The sequence below is a fragment of the Cuculus canorus genome, chromosome 3 (genome assembly GCF_017976375.1).
Source record: "Cuculus canorus isolate bCucCan1 chromosome 3, bCucCan1.pri, whole genome shotgun sequence".
Lineage (NCBI taxonomy): Eukaryota > Metazoa > Chordata > Aves > Cuculiformes > Cuculidae > Cuculus > Cuculus canorus.
Window position 1 is genome coordinate 4,635,746 of NC_071403.1, and position 22,534 is coordinate 4,658,279.

The 22,534-nt window shown below is 42.3% G+C and overlaps 1 long non-coding RNA gene across 1 annotated transcript; it reads right to left on the reverse strand.

Moving 5' to 3' along the window:
• Positions 1–803: 803 nt before the first annotated feature.
• LOC128851884 (uncharacterized) lies at positions 804–12,781 on the reverse strand. Its single transcript, XR_008449416.1, has 3 exons — positions 12,654–12,781; positions 1,865–1,956; positions 804–1,188 (listed from the first exon to the last, which is right to left on the reverse strand). It is a non-coding gene; the product is annotated as an uncharacterized LOC128851884 (long non-coding RNA).
• Positions 12,782–22,534: the final 9,753 nt, after the last annotated feature.

Sequence of the window (22,534 nt, forward strand, 5' to 3'; positions counted from 1 at the left end):
CAGGGTTTTAGTGCATGCCAGCTAAAACTTTCCCAAATCTTGCTTGAGCAAGGTTTGGGAGAGGCCACAGGCGAGGGCCCATTCCCAGCAGGTGTGATTGCACCGGGCTGTCTCCCTCTACTCCACCCTCCATCGTGTGCCGGGTCTTTGCACCCACAAACGCCTGCAAGAACCGGCACACAAAAAAAATCCTCCTACAGAAGAGTGACAATGGTACAGAGGCACAAGACAAAGTGCTGAGGCGATGCAGGTTGAGTGCTGTGTAATGTGCTCGAGCTATCTCATGACCTCCAGGACAAGGACCAGTTTCTAAACTTGATTTAATTTGCAGTGTGGGCAGAGCCTTAAATCCCAACGAAGAAATTTATTGTTGCTCTGTAAATACCCTCATGTAAATAAAATGATGCATATGAATAAACTGAGCTCTGCACCACAGACTACGAATCGGAGAAAAAGAGTCAGGATTTGAACAGAGTAGGAAAGACCTCTCTGCCTTGGGTTGGGGTGGACCTGTCTCGCTGACACCGAGCCATGTTCAAGCAGCTGCCTGGAGCAATCCATTCATGGCATGGAAACCATCCCTCAAACCTGGGGTGAGGTTCTGCATAGCACAGGTTGAAAAGCACCTTCTCTCTGAGATGAATGAGTTGCAAAAGCCAGCTGGCTTCTTCTCAATTAATTATTTTGGCAAGAATGACTTTTACATCAAACAAAACTCTTTGCAACACAGTAATGAGATTTTTCTTCTTTTGTGAAAAAGTTGAGCTGCTTAATTGTTTATTACCCAATATTTTGACATGCTGTTACCAAAATACCTACTAAAACGTTCACAAGCTAAAATCTCGGTCTCTGATAAATCAATGGAAAAGACATCAAGAAACACTGTGACATCTCCACCAGAAAGCACAAAGAATAATAACCACAATTAATGACAAGTTAAGAGAAATCAGACAGCATAATTAGTTTTAAAATGTTTGGAATTTTAACACTTATCTCCTAATGACAATGCCAATTTTTTGACCGATGTTCTCAGACCTGCTTTCAGGAGTTAGGCACATGCTCAGCGTTTGCTGTTGCCTTCAAAGATTACAATCTCATTCAAGCAGAGACTCATCTTCTTGCATGTTTGCAAAGCTCTTGCACAACTTTGAATGGCACTGTAGCAACAGACCCATCAACACAAAGATCCTGCAGGAGACAAGAAGAAAAAGAAAATACATCTTCAAATTGCATTTGAGAGAAAATATCTGTTTTCATAAAGGAAAGAGAAAGATGGATAACATAATTCAAGATCCACATAATGACACAAGTTAGCTCCGAGCCAGCTGTGTGGGGAAGTACACGGGCATGTTATGCTTTTGTCTATATTTGAGTGGCAGCAATAAGCACATACGGCTCTGAGTTAGCCTTCCTCTGCTTCGTGTGGGTATACAACAGCGACGAGGGGGCTAGGCTGGCTATGCCGGCTTGCTATGCGGTCCTCAAATGACTAATATTACCTAAAGCCCCTGCTGTTGTGTTTTCCTGGCTCTCACTGCCCGGGCTAAGCCATTTACAGTCACAACACCGCATGCAGTTTGCACACTGCAGGAAAAAAAAAAAAAAAAGAAAGATATTCCCTCTAATAACGTAGTTACTGCAGGAGATTTTGACCTCTATGTGAACTGAGGGGGTGGCTCAAGAAAGGACATTCACATACACAAAAAATACACCTGGGATGTTTGTGAAGCTGACTACATCTCAGAAGGCAGTTGGGGGATCTTGATGTACTGTTGTGACCTGACAGGCTGACATATGCTACTATTTAAGTGGGGAAGAGTTGGAGGAAGGAGGCTTTGTGGTTTACCTGAGATCAGAAAAATACCTGTGAAGGAGCCGAGTCTCCCAAAAGCATCCCAATGACCCCCAATGACCCGTGCGCTCACACGCTCCATCCTCCCCGTGTGCTTGGGCAACCTGCAGAGGGAGGAAGAGAAGGGTCAGCAAAGCAACAAGGAAAGATGAAGAATACACCGATACTTGCTCTGCACATTAAACAATGGATACTGGAAAACAATGCTTACAATTCGGTGACAATCTCCTCAGTGCGCTGAACCCCTTCGCAGACATCATCCCCAGTCTGACCTTTTAAACTTGATGGTAAACAGGTAGGACAGCTCAATTCGTTACTTGATGTTGCTAATGAGATCCAGCACACACAGTTCCCTCATATGTGCAGGAGAAAAGGTCCTACTCTTCCTGATAATTCATCAAATACGTCTATGTCTTGTCTGTTACTCACCGCAGAAAATATCTAAATGTCATTAGAGCCTGTCCTTACTGTCCAGGGAAAACTATTTAATAGAGCAGGTCACAGGGGCAGAGGGAGCTTTTCGACATCACCAGGTGAACAACTCAAATAGCACCAGCTGACTGGAGACATTTCAACTTGTGGCATAAGAGGCATAGAATGGGAGATAGCTACCGGGTTTATTGAGACAAAGAGGACAGATACAAGGGATAAAACTAATGCTTTCAGTAGAAAATATGGACCCTTAACCTATCATTCCATGTCTTTGGAAAAAGGTCCCTCCCCAGCTTTCTTGCCGCCCCTTCAGGTACTGGAAGGTCACTATAAGGTCCTCTGGGAGCCTTCTCTTTTCCAGGCTGAACAACTCCAACTCTCTCAGCCTGTCCTCCTATGCTGCAAATTGTCTCCTTATCCTGTGTCCTTGGACACGTGCCTGTACCTTGTTGCTGCCTCACAGTTCAGAGGAACAATTTCCAGCTTGCTTTTTCCTTCAGCACATCACAGGCTTCTCACCCCCAGAGTTTCATTTATACGTGCAATCCCATTTGGGTATGCATCCATTCCCACAAGTACAGTAGACCAACAGGAACAACCTATCTTTGGGCTGAGTGATTTTTTTGTTATTTTTTTTTAAATTTCACAGTACTTTTCTGAGTGTGGCTGCTTTTCAAGAGCATGAACTCTTGAGTGTAAAGGACTGGATTATATCTGTTGCAGCCTGTCACTGCTGAGTGCAACTGACCTCTCCTATTTGTTCCAATCCCCAAAACCACATCCTGTTACTCTGCATTGAGATTTTCTTTTTGGCACACTGTGTATAACAGATATGGGATATAGATAAAAAAGAATATATATATTCCGCTTTTCTTGGAGAGGTTTCATGTGTGATTAGTCTCCCACGTGTCCATTATTTAAAACAAACCCAACAAATGAGTGCTAACGTGGAAGAAAAATTACTCAATGCATGACCGTACCAATTCGTGATTGAAACCTGTAGCTCTTGATGAAGTTTTAGCATCAGTATGGACGAGATGCCATTTCAGCCTCCTTCCAAGAAGTCCATGTGCAGACAGCCGGAGCCCCCAACCCTCTCCCAAGTGCTGGGAACTTATTTTCCCACTCCACTGCTGCCTCTAGTTCTTCCTCGTCCCTGACATGTACCGTCCTCACTCTTATTCATGCTGCCATCATTTTTTCACCCTTCCTTGACTGACTTCTGAGTCTGTGATGTGCTCTCCAGCTTAATGCGTGCTTCCCCGATCCCTACTGCATTCAGCAGAAGGAAGACTGAGTGGGAAAACCCTACAAGTGGAGGGGAGCAATTTTGGACCTGCTGCTACAGGAATGGCTGAAGCCATCAAGTCTTGCCAACTGCTTTTGTAGGTTGAATGGGAACTTCGGATCAAACACAGACAGAGCCTCCTGAGATCCTGTTTGTAGAGGAAACTCCTCATGAATGTTGAAGATGTTTTGCCAGGTCATAGAGTATCCTGAACAATGCCAACAGACATTGGTTGCCTGGAGAAGGGAACAGGGTCTTTGAGGCTGACGCTACTCACCATTAGGCACTGAGGTGGCGAGAATCACCAGAAACTGCCACTACTGTAAAAACCATCACCAGAACAAACAAATACCCCCGAGCTGTTTCTCACCCTGCTCAGAAGGGTTGAGAACACACTGATGGGTATAAAACCAAAATAAACAAGATTTTAAATTGGAGTCATCATTCTTCTGCCAAAAACTCTGCCTGACGTGTACTGCTTAATGTGTGTGTATTTTCTTTTGGATGAATGTGGCCATACGCTTCTTAAAATGTTCCTGCATAAAATGAAAACATAATATGCAGTACAGCACGTTGAAGATGTATTGAAGATATTTCCTACATTCTCCTTATGTAGATGGGGTTTGTTTAACCATCTTTATTCACAATAATTAACCATTGTTATTGCTATTCTTTTTAGTACCAATTAAAAATGGCTCTGTACTTCTTTACCGATATGTTTTTAAGGTACTCAGTGTTTAATACGAGTTTGTAACCTGCAGGCTCAAGTCTTGCGGAGACTTGTGTCCATGAATAATTTATAAACTGAGGAACAGTGGCTATTAACCTAAGCAAAACTATTTGAAACAGAAAAGTAGCCCACGCTTGAATTCTTAGCAGGAATTGGCCCTAAATTGCTCTTCAGAACTAGACTGCCCTATCAGGAAGCTTTCTTGTCTGTCTTTTATTTATTTTATATAAGTAGGAAACAGAAATAGAAAAGGTCTCCAAATATCTTATACATCTTCTAAGTCAGACTGAACTTTCATGAAGGTTGTAACGCTGCGGAGAGCATCTTAAACCAAAGGGTTCCTCTACCTCCCTCATTGCCTCAACATACAATAGTTTCTGTAGGACTGTGAGGAGACAGAGGAGGTGACTCGGATCCCACGAATGTCTACAAGACGGTTCTGCGAAGCATTGAAAGCAGGCACCGACGTCAGTGAGGCTCAGCTGTCACCCTGTGCATTTGCATATGTAGTATCAAAAGCAAATCCCTACTAAGTAATTATTGCATTCCTTGATTTTCCTTAAGCAGAGAAAATGTTAAAGAGCAACGAAACTGAACTCAGCTGTCACATTGACAAAGTGCCACGCATTCATTTTGCTGTTAAAACTGTAGGGAAAAATATGGTAAGAGCAAAGCTTTCCCTGCTTATAAAGTAAACAGTGAAATGTAAACAGGATTACTTGTCATATCAGGAGCTTGTCACTGTTTTTTTCAGAGTGTTTAGCCTGATTATGAGTTCTGGCCATTTTACTACAGAAAACTGCCACCAGTTTCACTGGATTCAAGTTGTAGTAAAAGTAATGGCGAGGTGTTGTAGGCTAAGGTCCCTTTTACTTGCTGTGCAGTAGAGAAACAGTGTGACTCCTGCCCTTGCAAGCTAAAAAAAATTCTAATTGTAGCTGTGACTTGCACATTTTTAGGGAAAATCAGAACCACAGCCATTTTGAAGCCTAATATTTTTGAGCTGTCTGCCATCCCCTTACCATGTGAGGTGGCTATAACACCACGGAGCAAGGCTCACTGCAGTTACTGACTGCAGCATGAACATTCACTCCCTTCTCTTGGAGCTGGCAGTTCATTAGCAGCCAGTTTATCAACTCTGCCTTACCACAGGCTTGTGAGCCCTCTGAATTTTTCATGACCTCCTCCCCTTAAGAAAGCAAGTTCGTAATTTTTTATGCAGAAGCAACAGGACGTGGGAATCAAGAGATGAAATGTAAATTCTGGACTTTGATCATTCTTAATGCAGTTTAAGTAATATCATGGATTGAGATGCATTCCTACACTTCCCCTCCAAAACCACATTTGTTTCATAAAGGGAAGAGTATTCCTCACTACCTGCTCTGGTTTGACCCTCAGCTGAAGACACGTTTTCCATACAGAAGGTACAGAGTTGCTCAGCCCTCCTTAGCACCATGCATAGAATCATAGAGTCATAGAACGGTTTGGGTTGGAAGAGACCTTAAAGATCATCCAGCTCCAACCCCGACTGCCACGGGCAGGGACACCTCCCACTAGATCATAGAATCATAGAATCATGGAATCATAGAATCATAGAATGACTAGGTTGGAAGGGACCCACTGGGTCATCGAGTCCAACCATTCCTAACACTCCCTAAACCACGTTCCTCAGCACCTCGTCCACCCGTCCCTTAAACACCTCCAGGGAAGGTGACTCCACCCCCTCCCTGGGCAGCCTCTGCCAGTGCTCAATGACCCTTTCCGTGAAAAATTTGTTTCTGATGTCCAGCCTGAACCTCCCCTGTTGCAGCTCGAGGCCATTCCCCCTTGTCCTGTCCCCTGTCACTTGGGAGAAGAGCCCAGCTCCCTCCTCTCCACAACCTCCTTTCAGGTAGCTGTAGAGAGCAATAAGGTCTCCCCTCAGCCTCCTCTTCTCCAGGCTAAACAACCCCAGCTCTCTCAGACACTCGTCGTAAGACTTGTTCTCCAGCCCCTTCACCAGCTTCGTTGCTCTTCTGATTTTGCATCTTCACCTGGTTTGTGTGGACAGAACAGTGTCTGTGTTGCCTCCTTGAGGTTAACAAACCCCAATTAGTTTTTCCTTTGTTGTTTCAGGAAACATTTGTAAACATTGCAGGACACAGGAATGCAGCCTGGGTTTCGTCTGTGCCTTATCCAGCTGTCCTGGCTGCCATCACTGGCTGTTTGGCGGAGCCGCTCAGCAGGACAGGCGGAAAGGTACAAGTATCCCCCTGCACACCCTGTTTCATGTCAGCTTCTTCACTTTGTAGAAGTGACATTTGCTCCACACGGCTGAGCAGGATCAACCCACCAGTAACGTCCAGTAAACTCCGCTACATTTGTCTTTCCTATTTATTACAAAGTTTTGAGTCAAGGGTTTAGGAAAATGGGTTTGGAAAGACAGTTAAAATAAAACTTAAACAATTTACACAGAGGCAAAACTACTTTAACATATTCCAAGGTGTCTTAGCCAAACCACTGCTCCTCAGGTGCTGATGGGTCTGGACAAATGAAGAAGCAGCTCTCCAGTGTCACCAGGCTCTGTCATTGCCATTTCAGCTCTTCAGGACTTTTTTCTTCCATACTATCAGTCTGGCTTGATTGAAAGTTAAGGCACCACTGGTGATGTCCTCAATGCTTAATCCCATTTCAGAATCAGGGTTTTTATTTCAGTTGACCTGACCTGCTCATAATTGTTCTTCTGAGGCTAATGGTAATTGTGCCTGTGTTCAGTACAGTCTGTAGCACTGTCTCAGGTTTTGGTAGATGCACACACAATCTTTTTTATTATTAGGAGGCTATTAAATAAAATCTAGTCCTGGTGCATTTCTGAGTCAAGCTAACAGGTATCATTTTGACCTTATCTTGGATCACACCAATCCTCAGTTTTTGCAGTCTAGATTCCCAAAGGGTGAAGGTACCCACGGAGAAACATTGATCCAGATACCTAATCACTTATGGTACCACTACCCCATAGGCAGTGGTCCTGGATGGCTCAGGACTTTCCACATGGGCTCAAAGGTGTTTTATCATGTTCTATTAATGCATCCTAAAAGCCCAGTTTAGCTAGTTAGGGAGACATTGCTGGCTCAGAACAGGTCTGATGGTTAACAGAGAGCAGAGCTTGCAGCCCCCACCTTACAGGTGCCTTGGCCCTTGCTGTCAGCTTGCTCTGTATTTGTCTAGTGCAAAACCAAATTTTTTTGCAGCCTCCCTCTTCCTGTGTGCTGTGCTCTCTTGTATTTCAATCAGCACAGCTGCACGACACCCTTGTATTTCGATCAGCACGGCTGCACGACAAGGAACAGGCAGGGCAGCCTTGTAAAGCATGAACCATCAGAGCACAGGCACCTGGAATAAACAAACTGTAAGGAGAGAAACCAATCCTGACTGTCTGCTTGTGTCTCTTGAGGAAAGCGGTATGTCCTGGAAGCCTGTGCATCTTGTAGGTCCACAGGGTTTGGTGTTTACCCGCTCTTTCCAGGCTGCACAGATTCTTGATCTTGTTAATGTGTACGTGAGTTTTTGACGGTAGCCACAACACAACAGGAGCCTCCTCTTCTCTCTGATCATTTGTAACCTTTGAGGACTAACGGGCCAAGCTTTCTTACAGTATATAAGATGCTTTTTATTTTAAATTAAGCTCTAAGGTAGAAAGGGCTGCTTTAAAATGATCGGTTGCTGACTGAGTTGGATATTCCTTCATCAGCAACCTTCAGCTTTCCTTCAAGGGGCTGAAAGAACTTTTTTGTTCCCAGAGAATAAGGTATTGGCTGACTCTTGTGGAGCTTCATGGAAGGAGAAGATCAGGAGAAGGTGGCACTGTTGTGCCTGCACCAGAGGGACAGGGGAACACTTCCCTCTCCTGTGGGACTCTGGGTACTAGTTCACCATTATTTAATGTGTGGTATTTCATACTTGTCTTCTGGTGGTGACTAATGCTCCATTGTATCCCTGGGCACTTTGTGTGAGGTGATGTCTAACAATAGTAAAAGCAAGATGCCGCCAAGAACACACAGTGAGGGTTTGCAGAACAAACTTAGGAAAGTTTCCTGGGGCATCGTGGCTGGAATAAGAGTGCACTCACAGCACCAAGCAAGGCACTGCGTATGTCACAGCGATGGCCCATAGCACTGATGACTGCATAATCCTTCTTTTTATTGTTCATGTTAGCTTTACTGGGCCAATCTTTCTTCATACACTTGAATAGGCATATATTAAATAGGATTTATATGGGTTAGGTAGAACTATTATCAGATGATGTGATGGTTCAACAGTGAGTCATGTGTCACTCTTGAACGCCTTCCTCTAATTCAAACCACCAACAGTGCCCCTGTGTAGCGGTGGCAAATTCCCTATGTGAAAGCAGGTAGCCTGGAGAGCCCTCTGGGATAGTGCGGAGCTCCCTTCCCTCACTGTGGGATACGATCAGTGCTTCGCACACAGGTGCTGACGTGTCCAGTGTCAGAAAATTGAAACTAAGAAATGAAATAGACCTTTGCTACCATTTTCACAGCTTGTGAAATGCTGATTGCAAGGAACAAACAACGCAAAAATAAGTAAATAATGAAAAAATCTCCATGTGCTATTTCCAGTAAACGGTGCTGGTGTTTAAATAAAGGACACGCTGAAAGAGGAAACAGAATCTTGCCAGCTGTAATAGCCCATGTTTTTAACGGCTTCACTTATCTGGATCTTATTTGGACTTGGCGCTGTTGATGTAACTTTACTTCTCAAACATTAACAACAGCACTTAAATTAAATCATGCTCTGAGGACTATCTGTTGAGATAAACTCAGCCTACCCGAAGCGGCAACATTAACGGCCTTGATGGAGCCTCAAATAGAACTGGCAACTCCTTTGCAGTGCTAAATAAAGTAACAACTGAAAAATCACACCGGCTGGCTACTCCACATGCAAATAAACAGATTTCCCAGGCCCCTTTGCAGGTTCTAAAAGGTTTGGGGAAGCAGCAAGGTACGTCCCTTTTCTGTCACAGCTAAAAATCATCTCCATTAAAAATTCTGGTGTCAGTTTTCATAATTTGAGAGGGGGGAAAAAAAAAAAGAGGAGGAGGGGGCAGAAACCAGAACTGTTCCTGCTTCCAGTCATTAATTCACCTCCTTACATCATTGCTGCTTCTTTACTGGGTTTGCAAAATGAGGCTATAGCCTAAATGAGTAGGAAGTCAGATGCTGGTTATTCTGTGGCTTGTGCAGAGGTACAAGCTGAGATGAAGAGTCCTTTCTGGGTATTGCTCAATGCCCTTGGTGAGTTGGAAGGTAAAACCTCTGGCCCTTTTTTATTTTTTCAGGTGATATTTTTTCTCAGAGGCTTTTATGTTTGTTTGCTTATCACATCGGAAAAGAATGTATAGTAATTGCAGGAAGGAGAGATGGATGGGGGGGGTTGGAATCGGATGATCGTTAAGGCCCCTTCCAACCCAAACCACTCTATGATCCTAATATTCACACAGGTAAAAGGAGAAGTAGGATTTCCTCTTTTCCCTTGGAGTCCTAGAGCTGTCCTTAGAGCTGAAGGAATTGCCTGTCCCAGCCTACGTCAACCACACTGTGCGTGGCAATACGCAGTCACCATAGGTATCCTATAAATACTTCACGAAGCAGCAAGCACCCAAACTGCCCAAGCTACCTTTTCACAAGCTGTTTTACCACCCCCCGGGGCCCTGATACCTAAGGAAATGAATTAACTATTTAAAGGCACAAGGGTTTTGCAAAAGCCGGCTGGCAAGTTGTCACTAGATGTACCTGGATTCATATTCTCATAGTTGGTTCAAGAACATTGCTCTGGTTTAAAAAACGAACTGATTATGCTCCCTGTTTTCTATATTACCTGATTAAATTAATTTCTTGTCTTGTTTGGGAGAGATTCACAAAGGACTCCTGTTTCCTCTCAGTCTGACTTTTAAGTGCCAGATAACTTACACAAACTAACCTGTTCGTGAACTGTTGATTTAGCCTGGCAGACTAAGCCGCATGGCCTGGCTCCAAACTGCTGATTAGAAACTTCTCATACAAGTGTCCTTTGACAATTAACAAATAGCACACTGAGGTTCATGCGAGTACTCACAGACAACGGCCAGTATCTCATTTCATGACGGCAGAGGGAGCTTCCCACTTGGCCCTTCTCGTATGATGTAGGCCATGGTGAAAGTACAGCTTGTACATGCCAAAAGTGGGTTTATAGCTAATTTCTACAGCTCACTCTGTAATAAACCACAAGCACACAACTTTTCCGCCTTTTCCAACTTTGCATTTTGCCATCTTAATTTCTTTTTTTTTAACTGAAGGACCATAACCTCTCAGAGACAACACATCTCAAGTATAGACAGGGTAAGAAAACTCATTTACTAACAGGCATTTGTACCCTGTCTCGCTTTAATGAAGTGACATGTCAAAACAATAAATACTAAAAGCTAGCACAAGGATTGATGGTAGAAGAAAAGTTTTTTTTTTCAGTTGAAAGCATCAGAAAACAGTTGTAGAGAAAGGACACCTCTTGAACTCTATCGAAGTCTGTGTGCGAGGTCTTTATGTGACTATGAATTTTAATTTATGAACTGAAGAGAGAAGATTGGTAGAGCCTCTTGGAGACTCCTGTTATTGATCAGAAAGAAGGGAAAAAAAAAAAGGAAAGAAGAAAAATAAGGACACAGTAATGGGTAATAAAATAGCAGAAGCAGAACTGGGTGAAAGAACGGTTCTTGTAAAAGTCATCAGATAGAAGGTACGGTTAGTGACTTTCCATGTAGAAGACCAGCAGATAACAGTGAGAAACAACTGAGAAACTGATGTACAAGAAGTTCAAGGAGTCCAGGCAAGAAAATCTGGGAACTGGAAGTACAATGTAGAATGTAATAATAAATTCTGCAGGGAAAACTGAAACACAATCGAACAGCAATCAAGACCTAATCTCTGATATTGAAGCATTTATGCCAACGAGAAAAGAGAAATAAAGAGCAGACTGCTGTAATCTCTCAGTACTGGTGATCGTATAGAAAAAAGAATCCTTAAGATTACTTGAAAAGACTTAGCAATACAGGAAAATAAATACTATAAAAGGCAATATCCTTAAGGAAGGCTTTCAGTTCCAGATATCAGTTAGGATGAAAATCAGGTAGTTGGCTTGATAGCCAAGAAATTTCCTCATTAGTTTGTGACTGAGAGACAAATTCCTGTACAAAGAAGGGATTTGTATCTGGTCTTGTCAGAACATGCGGGTGTTGTAATAGTGCTGGCCACCGAAGACAGTCTTGCTTCACGTTAAATTAACTAGAAGGATAAAGAAAAAGAGCCCATATTAAAGTTATTTCAGTTTTAGAAGGGGAATCTGTAGGATACAGGGAAAGCTAATGAGTGAATTCACTGGCACTGAGGAATTAAAAAAAATAGAGTGAGACTTGGATGTTAGAGAAAAAAAATGCTAGTCAGAGCTTTATCAAAGAAAGGGAGAAAAACATGAAAAAGAGTTCTAAAGTTGTTTGGCTAAATAGCCACATAAAAACTATGTTGTGAGTAGGTAAAAAAAACCCTAAAGACATGGCAAGAGAGCTTTTCCAAAATAAAAGCTGAGTCTGTAGCTCTATATAACAATCCTGTAGTGTCCATCACTGTATTATATCAAATCTACAGGTATCTTTGAAATTCACTGTGATCTTTAATACATTTAATGGATATTCTGTTAGTCTCTTTTCCTGGATTATAGGAAATTTTGCTGGGTGATTAAGTATATTTTAGACCCTTTTTCATCTTACAAAACCCATTCTAAGTGTTTGAGATGTTTTGTTATCTTCACTTCACCTCTTTCATCCCACAGATCTTGGACAGAGCTCACATCCACTGCCAGGGATGATGCCAGAGGACGCTTTGATTTATAGTTTGCCCCGGCTGTCTGACAAAATACGGCGGTTTTCTCCACCAACCGAATGGGAGGAGGGCAACCAGCTGAAAATGCATAGAAAAGCTGTAAAACCAAACTCAGCCATGTACTCAGGTGGGTCTAACTAGAATCCTCCACATCCCCTTTAAGTCTTTTCTCACCTTTGATCTGTTGCTGCCTTCTGGCTTTGCTATGTAATAAGGATCCTACTGCCTTTAAATACTACAGGTTTCTGCTGTGCTTTCAACACCGCCCTGAAATTACTGAACAGAAGGATCACAGTAGCAATTTACACAAGGAATGGAAGTGCAAGCAATAGTCCCCCATCTTCTTTAATTTTTGCCCATAGTTCAATAATTTATGTATACCCAAGATTTCAAATTACTTTCAAGTTCTATGACTAATAGGGTGTGGAACTATAATTTACTTACATGAATGTTTCATGACTTCCTTTCCAGTGAATTTGAAGACGGTGTCTAAGAACCTCAATTCCTTAGCATTTTGACACGGAGCCAGCGGCTGAGTTGAAATTTACTCGAATTTAACATGTAAATTCTGTCCATCTGCAAAAGGAAAAAAAGATTATAAAGTCATTTCAATTTATCACTACCTTCCACTTATAAGAGTTCTTCAGATGCATTTGGCTACGCTCTCAGTGCAAAGGGCAAAATATGGCATGCGAATCAATCATTAAAATACAATATTCATCACAATGGATATGGGCACTAGGAAGGGCTAATGTGCTCAGAGATACATGTTGGTCTTGATTTATAGATATTAACTCATGTACTGATATTTAGACAGAATAAGTACTAGGTAGACAAGGAGCGGTATAAAAAAAGCACCTACCGAGGCTCATTGAAAAAAAAAAAAAAGGAAAGAAATGTGATTTATTAATATTTTATTCCTTGCAATGAGGGCTGCAAGGTTGAAAATCCACCCCTTATGCTTTATCAAAACCCCCTACCACTTTTGTATTGTACCATCTTAAAGATGTACGTGTTTTCCAACGTTTTTTTTTCCTCCTATTCCCTGTACACTCCTAATATACTGCCATCCTCCTGCTTCCAAAGCCAGCGTGGTTCTCTCTCTCTTGAAAGGACCCTCCTCTGAAGCTCTTCTATTATGCTGCCACTCTTCTGCCTTGTCCATACCCAGAGCAACATTAGCTTTGCTCTCTCTCTGGGTCAGACACCTTATAACTTTAACCAAAGTGCTCAGCTTGCCAGAGCTGATCTTACATACATCTGCAAACCTCTAGATGCCCACACAGAGCCTACATCCACCCTCCACCAGCTAATGCAAAACATTCCTCCTTGTCCCAGCCTCTGATGGCTCCTGCCCTTCCCACGGAGACAAACACCCCGAAAGGCAGCAATCCGTGCAATCTCATGGAGTTTTATGACAATTAGCCAGAACAAGTCAGCATGTGAACGGCGTTTCCCCAGAACTGTTGCAATGAAAGGCAAATCCGGCATCCGGGATACGCAGTCCGGTTCCCAGAAGCGATTGCCTAAGGAAGGGAGGGAATTGCCGGTGTCGTTTTATTAAGAACAGGTTGGACAAATAAGTAACAGGAGTGGCAGAGGCAGAGATAAATAAGTCTGCTTTTGAGCAGTAGGAGAGGCTCAAAGACACGGTACGCTCCGTTTCTCCTCTGTTTTCTATCGTTTGCCTATGCGCACTGGGTTTTGACACCTTTCCTAAGGCTTCCCTCCATGCCCACACTCATTTGGATGACAGACCTGTAGAGAGGTGCTGCAACAGGAATCGGGATGCCCAGAGCGTGTTTTTTCCTTCAGTGTTGCCTCACTGTTTGACCTTGAGCTTCTCGCATCCTACCATGATAGCCAAGACTGCGCATCAGCTAACAGAGCTCAAGGGAATTAATCTGCTTCACAGTGCTAAGATTTTGGACAGTGCAAAAAAATGCACTATTTTTGCAAAAAAAAAGAAAAATCACTATTTTTATTAAAAGATTAATCATATGGAATAAGAAGAAAATAAATTCGAACTTATGTGAGGGAGTACGACAGTAAAACGTGGAGAACAGTCACAGAAATGCATGCTTACATTGCATAAAATCAGTCTGGGCTTTGTAGTGCTTTCCATATTTCCTAATGGATGTACCAATATCTTGCCCCACAAATTTTACTCACGTTGAAGTAACCAACAAAAAAAAAACCCCTTCCTGAAATTGCAGGGAGACTCACAAGCCGTAGTGAATACTGCCATTTGGATTACATTCATCTTGAGTTGCAGCTAAGACTTCTGAAAAACAAACTCAGAAAGCCTAGCTGGAAAGGGGTTAATTAGAATAAGGTGATTTCTGGGGGGGATCCTGGCCCTACTCTCCTGCCCTGTGATGCATCTTTCTCAAGTGAGCCCCCAGTGATGGCAACACCTTCTCTTTTAACAGCCTGCTCATTTACTCTTAATTCCCTGAGTATCCAGAATAGGCAGAAGATGGAACATTGATAGTAGCTTGATGACGAAGCCTGATCCAGTGGGAGGTGTCCCTGCCCATGACAGGGGGTTGGAACTGGATGATCTTTAAGGTCCTTTCCAACCCAAACTATTCTATGATTCTATGAAAGTGCAGTTGCATTTTAAAGTGATTAATATTTTCCACATATTTCTCATGATAAGGACCAAAATACGTTTGAAAGTAATACAATTCCTCGTGGAGGGAAAAACATTGCCTTTCTTCACAAGAGAAAATGTTTGAAGAACTAGGAGAAGTAAAAGGCAAAAACTGCAAAAGGAATAAATCACTTTTGGATGAAAATGCAGCCATTGGCAGCCTTGCTAAAAAGCAGGACTAGCAATCAGTGAGCAGAAGCGCAAATTCAATAAACACGCCTGTGTGTACAAGCACACAGTAAAGAAGAACTGCTATAATCTGATTGTAAAAAGTAAGACGGTTCCTTAGGCTGAGTTAAGAGCAGAAGCAACTTATTTGCATTACTTTCTTACTCTATGACCGAAGGCAAGCCTTCCATGCACAAAATTTCAGCCTAACGTTGAAATTTATGTAACACTCCCACAACCTGCAGAAGGAAAAATTGTGGTTTAATAGAAAAACAGATTTTCCAGAAGTATTTTCCTATGTGAATCCTCTCCTACATGGATTAATGCATTCTGACACCTCTGCGCTACCCAGCGCTGCCTTCTGGACCACCGCTGGCCTCCAAGCTTTCATTTCCCTTTTCCCTATCTGCACTGGGAAGGACCTCACTCTAATGTTTCAGAAATAGCAAAATAAGAGTGTTTCTGAATGGAAAGTGAAAAATGTGTGAATGTTTGCTGCAACAGGAGCTCTGAGTCCCCCTGAGGTCTTCACCCATTTCCATCTATTCACATTAGCTGTGGACCTAGAATCATAGAATCATAGAATGGTTTGAGTTGGAAGGGACCTTAAAGCCCATCCAGTTCCAACCCCCCTGCCATGGGCAGGGACACCTCCCACTGGCTCAGGCTGCCCAAGGCCCATCCAACCTGGCCTTGAACCCCTCCAGGGATGGGACATCCACAGCTTCCCTGGGAAACCTGGGCCAGGGCTTCACCACCTTCATCATGAAAAATTTCTTCCTAATACATTACCTAAACTTGCAATTTAAAGCCATTCTCCTTCGTCCTATCACTATATGCCCTTGCAATTAGTCCCTCTGCTGGTTTCTTGTAGCCTCCTTCAGCTACTGGAAGGTCGCTATAAGGTCTCCAGGTTGCTATAAGATCTCCAAACCTGTCCCAGGCTGTCTGCTAGCAAGCTCCTACCAAAGCGGATTAAAAAGTATATCTTTGTTATAGCATCATGTTATAAAGCTGGAACTTGGCTCAATGATTTTTTGCAGAGCCAAATTATTTCATGTGTAAGTACTTTAGACTCAACATCCCCTCCCAGCAAGGTTGGACAGAGGGCACTACTTAGTACTGTGTCACTTTTAATTTCTCAAAGAGATATTAAGAGGGAATGAAAACGGTGACAAGCAGTGCAAACGCGGTTCACCTCAAAGTCCATTATTTAAAGTACGTACCTTTTGCTGTTAATCAGTAGATCCAGCACCCACTATTAGCCCGGCTAAAAGTCAGACACAGAGTTTATTTTATCAGCTACATTTGGTCACCCCAGACACGTAAGAATTTGTGCTATTAAAATGTGTGCAATAAAAGCAAAGGGTGAACGTGGAACAGTGGTCTGACAGAAGCCCCCTGCTTATCCAAGTGGTATGGGCATCTAAAATCACTAAGATGTTTGATTTCATCGAAATTTTAGTAACATTAAGCAGTTTGGGTTTGCCTCTGGATGAGGTCAACATGACTGTAGATCCTGCTTCTTTTCATGCTTCCTTTATTCTGGTAAAATCAAATGATTCTTTAGTTTGATAAAATAAACTGTTTTCCTTTAATGTTCACTGTCATTTGTTGGTTCTAAAACAGCAGATGCCAAGCTCTGGCAGACCCACTATCAGAGCTGATAAAGAAGGCTCTAAAGCCCCATGCACAATGTAATTAAAGACTTGTCTGTCATGTTTTTTTATTGCATATTAATCTTCAGCCATTGTATTTTAATCTTAAAGGATGTCGTTTGTGTGAGTGTTTGACAGCAGAAAATTTACTGATTCTGTTGTGAGTCTCCCCACAAATAACACAAACAAAAGAGATAAAGTTTCTAGAGTTGCACTGCTGTTTTGCCTCAGTTAAAGGAAGGAATCACAAGCAAAACTGGGGAGTAAGGACCATTAAATGATTAATTTCCAAATTGCCGTCAGTCAGCTTGTGAGTTTGAGGAATCAGTTATTTACTATTCAAATTTCTCTGCACCTATCTTCAGAAATGCAAAAGCAATGCAAATGCAATTTCTGATTTTGAAATTTGCATCACCTTAAATATTTGGATCAGTCTCCTAAGGCTCTGTTTTTGTCTATAAATCCTGATGATTATCCTAGCATAGTAACCAAGCCTTGGTTACATTTTGGTGATTATATTATTAGTTATCTGAAAGTGGAAGCCCTTCTCTTTCCTTTGGTCCCTCATTCCAACAACTGAAGCCTGGAAAATTTTCCATATGAAATAGGAAAAGAGAGAGCAATTTAATTTAATTCAGATGTCAACACTATGGACCAGAAATATATGCCAGAAGATCTGCGATTTTCAGGTAATTTCTCTTGCCTGGAATGCTTCTATCTCATTTGAAACCTTCATTTCAAGTGAAAGCCTGAAGGCTCAGCCCATCTTGCACTGGGCTGAAAATGAAACTCTTAACTAACAAGATACAACAAACTGCTGCTGCCAGAGAGCAATATATCTTTGATGCCTGCATGTTTTGTAGCCTTAATCCAGAAACACATTATACTGCAGGCAGACACTCTTATTTAAATGAGGCAGCTCAGGAGGGAATGCATTCTTAAATATACGTAGGAACAAAGAAACATCCTGACTGCTTTTTTTCCAAGTACGATCCTATGAATGATGTTTCTATACCTACGCACTAATAGCCAAAGAGATTTTCACATTCGCAAGAGCCATCGGAGAACATCCAATTCCCCTCCATTCACCTGAATCTCATAAAAGCAGCAAAGTGATGGCCAGACCTAGTCTAGCTCTTAGGCTGAAGCAGGCTTGCTTGTCCTTGGGAATGGCATTCTCAGTAATTGCAGGAGGAGTTATATTAAAAAAGAGTTAGCCAAATAGGTCAGATTTTCAGCCAGGTTTAAATCTACATTCAAATTCTCTTTTAAGAGCATCGTCATTACCTAGTAAAAGGTGTAGACCTACTTCCCAGAACTGAAGGAAATGTATCTGCTTTTAATCCACAAAATTAGGAGTTTTCAGTGTTCTCTCATCTTACTGTATTGTGACTCGGCTGAAGAGAGTTTTCAGTACTTCCCCCTGGAAGCTGACTCCCCAGTGAGACTTGAGCACACTTCTCATCCTTTCCATAACCAAGACTTTTCAATTCATCCATCTTGTTCTCTCCTTTAGCTTTCAAAGGGCAAGGCCGTTCTTTTTGATAGCAGCTTTCTGGGCAAGCGGGTAAGAGTCACGGTGTGAATGTACCTGGAGATAATCCCATGAAAGAAAAGAGAGACTCTTACATGCAACCACTCTCCTTGATGTGCTCCTGAAGAGCACGTTTGCAGCCGGCACTCCTACCCCTTTCTTTCAGATTATGAAGAATTTTGTGATGCTGCACCTGGAGGAGCTGCCAGGATGCCCTAATCTGCCCCTGGGACAGCCGTGGGAGGCAGGTGCAGAGGAGATGGCCATGGGCATGGATTTGCAGTCACTGTTGGCTACAAAATCCTCCATTCTCTAGCATCATCAGAAAGATTCCCTGCCACTTGGGCACACATACAGCCAGCACATCTCAAAGGATGGATAAAGTAAACCTTTGATGGACAGTTTTATTCAGCTTTCTTTATCAAAGACTAAAGATACAGCATGAATACTCGAGAAAGTTATATCAAGGTAGCGAGCTGAAAATAAACTTGCTTTAATGAGATGGATGTGGGTGTTCCATTATGCTATGTCATCATTTTCTAACCTTGATCTTAATTTCCCTTTGCATCTCAAGTTCTTACTACACAAAATCATATTTGCTTTCCTGTGCTCCCCACCGCTCTCAGCTTCCCCAGGATTCTTTGTGATTTACTTCAGTTCTCCTGTGGGTGAATCACCCTTCTTCATGCTGGTGTCTTCTGCCAGAAATGATTTTTGGTTCCTAGCGCACTTTATTGAACTGTGTTCTTCCAGACAGTTACTGATGACTCCAGTAAAACTCAGAAGACAGAGAAATAACTTTAAGCTTTGTGACAGCTTTGGAGGGCTTCAGAGAATAGGATTTTAAAAAAACAACTTGGGAGAAAGCATGTAACACAAATATTGAGTCTCTTCAGCGTCACTTGTACTCCGAGGGTGTTTCTGGGAATGACGCCAGCCAAGGGTGACACATACGCTTACCACAGCTGAGAGCCGAGTGCCAAGTAACTGCAGCTGGGGCTCTGCCCAAGAGCTATAGCTCCTGCCAAATACCCTGTGAACGTAAGGCTGGATTGGATCAGTCCAAACGCTACTAGAAGATTCCGTGTAGGACTGACAATGTCAGAGACAACTGTTGAAGAGACACAGTTATCTGTGCTTTACTGTTTTTACCTTTTGCTGTAAAGTCTTCCAATTACCTTTTCAGTGCATTATTTGCACAGGTAAGGAGCGGCTTAGAGGCACAGATTCTGTTTGGACATTGCTCGGGACGAGGTCTAATTCTCACAGCAAGACTGCTCCAATCAGAACAACCCATGCTTGCTGTCAAATCTTTGTCCTTCAACTGATTTACAGCCATTCAGTGATGGCAAGCTGTGTGAAGACCACTGCTCTAAACTAGACATAAGGAAGAATTTCTTCACCATGAGAGTGGTGAGGCCCTGGCCCAGGTTGCCCAGGGAAGCTGTGGCTGCCCCATCCCTGGAGGGGTTCCAGGCCAGGTTGGATGGGCCTTGGGCAGCCTGAGCCAGTGGGAGGTGTCCCTGCCCATGGCAGGGGGTTGGAACTGGATGATCTTTAAGGTCCCTTCCAACCCAAACTATTCTATAATAAGAACAAAACTCTACTATGATAAATGGGCCTCTGTAAATGCAGCGCAGTCTCTCCCCTGGGGAGAGCTCTTGGCCTGGGACAGGTTGAGCAATGAGGGGTTATTAACTGAGCAATGGGTGTTAGTTCTTACAGAGAGAGACGCTAAAGCATCGGTGGGGTCGTGGCCACAGTGGCCACAGGAGTTATGGGAGAAACTCACTGCTACACCTACTGTGGGCAGCAGTGCAGCAGAGTCGGTTTTCTCTGTAGAGTTAAAATTCTTGGACACTGCAGAACACTTTGGTTCACCTGCAGAGCCCAGGATGTGGAGTTCAGTGTGCTTCCCTGCAGAATCTATAGCAGTGCTCAAACTCTTGCCAGATAATTGCCATTACTGTGAAATAGCCTTGAGACGATGAAAGTCCGGAGGTCTTTGAATATACGCAGGAGAAATACACACAGACATGAGGCATCACAAGTCTTACTTTTTCCCTTTTCTTTAAAGTGAAGTGGGCTGATCCCCACACTCTGGGAGGTTGACACCGGGCATTGCTCTCCTCCAGCTTTCACACCAGCAGGCAGTTAGCAGTCACCTCAGAGGCATCTGCAGAAGATGCATTTGAAAGCCTTCTTCAAACAACAGTAGATTACTTCATGCTATTGTGCTTTAAGCTCTAAATACCCTCTCCCTTTTAAAATTTCAAAATATAAAGCATAATCAGACAACCTCTGTATAGAGGAGGGGATTACAAACAGAGCTGTGTCAGAGTGTTGACTCATAAGGCTTTTAAATGACTTTTATTTACCTCAGAAGATAATCTATAGAATTGACATTACTGTGAAAGGACTTTCTACAGCATTGTAACTAGCAAAATAATTTCAAGGATGGCATGCTTGGATCTCTTTCAACACAGGATAATCTTGTCCCTGAATCAGGAGCTTACAGACAGGTTAGGGCTTTTGGAATCATTGGCATATCAGTGAGGTGCAGTTATTATGATATACAATGCACAATACGCTATAATGAACAAGCTGCCTTACTCTTTATCTCACTTAGAGCCTCTCGACAATAATTGTTTCTTGGTAAATTACATCTTCATAATCTTTATTATAGCTCTTATCTTAGAATTTTCCTCTCTTGCCCACTTAGCCATCCTAGGCAATTCTCCTTTAGGTGCACGCATACAAGAATTCTGCAAGAAGCTTTTGCAACTGTGAAAATCATTGTAACACACCTTGTCCAGCAGATGACCAATTATGGAACCGGTTCTGCCCCAAACAATGGCTTTTCTTTCTCGCTTCCTGTAATATTTTGTCTCTAGTTTTTAGGCTCTGCACCCATTGTTTTAAGTCCTGCTCGAGGAGCACAGCTTTCCAACCCTGCAGGCACAGACGAGCGATTTGCTCTTAAGTCTGTTCCACTGATTCCTCTTCTGTCCTTTTCCGTACTAAATATGCAAAACACTTGAAAAAGGTGATGCTAAGAACTGAAATCCATAACACTGTGAATCAACAGAGAGAGGTTTTTAATGGCACAGCGCAATTTCTCTCATCCCCCCCCTTTAATGTTCCACTCCTCCATAGGCAATGCATTACCTGCTCTATTTTTTTCCTTTCAGTGATAATCACCTTCTTATCAAGCATCCCCCATGCTATTCCTGAGGCTCAAACTCCCCAACCACTCTCAGTTGTCTCAAATGATTTACATGTCTAATTAAATACAGAGCAGGTAGGAGTTAGCTCTGAAGTTTGCTGCTTCTGTTTTATACCCAAAGAAGGACTCATGTGCAGGAAAACTTATCTACTTCTTTCAAATACAGAAGTTGTTCTCATAAAAGATTATCCACCAACCTTCTCATGTGATACGTTTACAGTGGTAACAGGAGGTGGAGGACAGAGATGGGAGCCAGAAGGAAGGTTCAGAGAGAGGAAAATGTGAATGAGGTCTCTGGGGAGATGGAGTCCCATAATGGCAATGTTTTTACTCACACTTTGCTCGGTTATCTGGTTAGAATTAGCACTGATAAAATTATTCAACTAGTCTGTGTGGGATCATAAAACATCACAAGTGAAGAACAACAACCAAACATCTCAGCCCAGGATTTTACACTTCACAGGTTTTAATCTGATGTTAGCAAAGCTTTAAGAAGTTCCAAGTTTATGAATTTTCCCAAGCAGAAAAATGTGTATTTTTATAATGTTGTCATCATAGTTCCTTCTGTAACTGACTTGACTCCCTGTCTGAAGTTTCAGTGAGATAAAGAAAATAGTCCTTTGTAAATCGCTCTTTGACATGCATAGAGGGCTTCTGTTTTCTTTTGCCTTTGTTAAGAAAATGTTCATAGTAGAATAAGATAAACTTTTCAAGATGAAGATTAGGTATGAATAGATACAAAACAATAAGAGTCAACTGACAGCCTTCAAACTAAAAAAAAATAAAATTGTCCAGTTTTTTAGCCAATATATTCATTGATAAAAACTATGATTTCCCTTTAAAGGGCTGAATATCTGTGTTATTCACTTTATTTTGGGTGTGCAGCAACAAGAAGAATCAGATTTACATTTGATGCATAAAACAGAGAATTGAGTGACCATAGACAATTCTAAGCCAAAAAATTGCAAAGCCACAAGCTTTAAAAACTCATTTAAAAACTCGTTGTGACAAATTAGCTGCAAAACCAGTAGATCTCTACTATTGCATTTTTAAAATCATCACGCTACAGTCTCTTGACAGGGA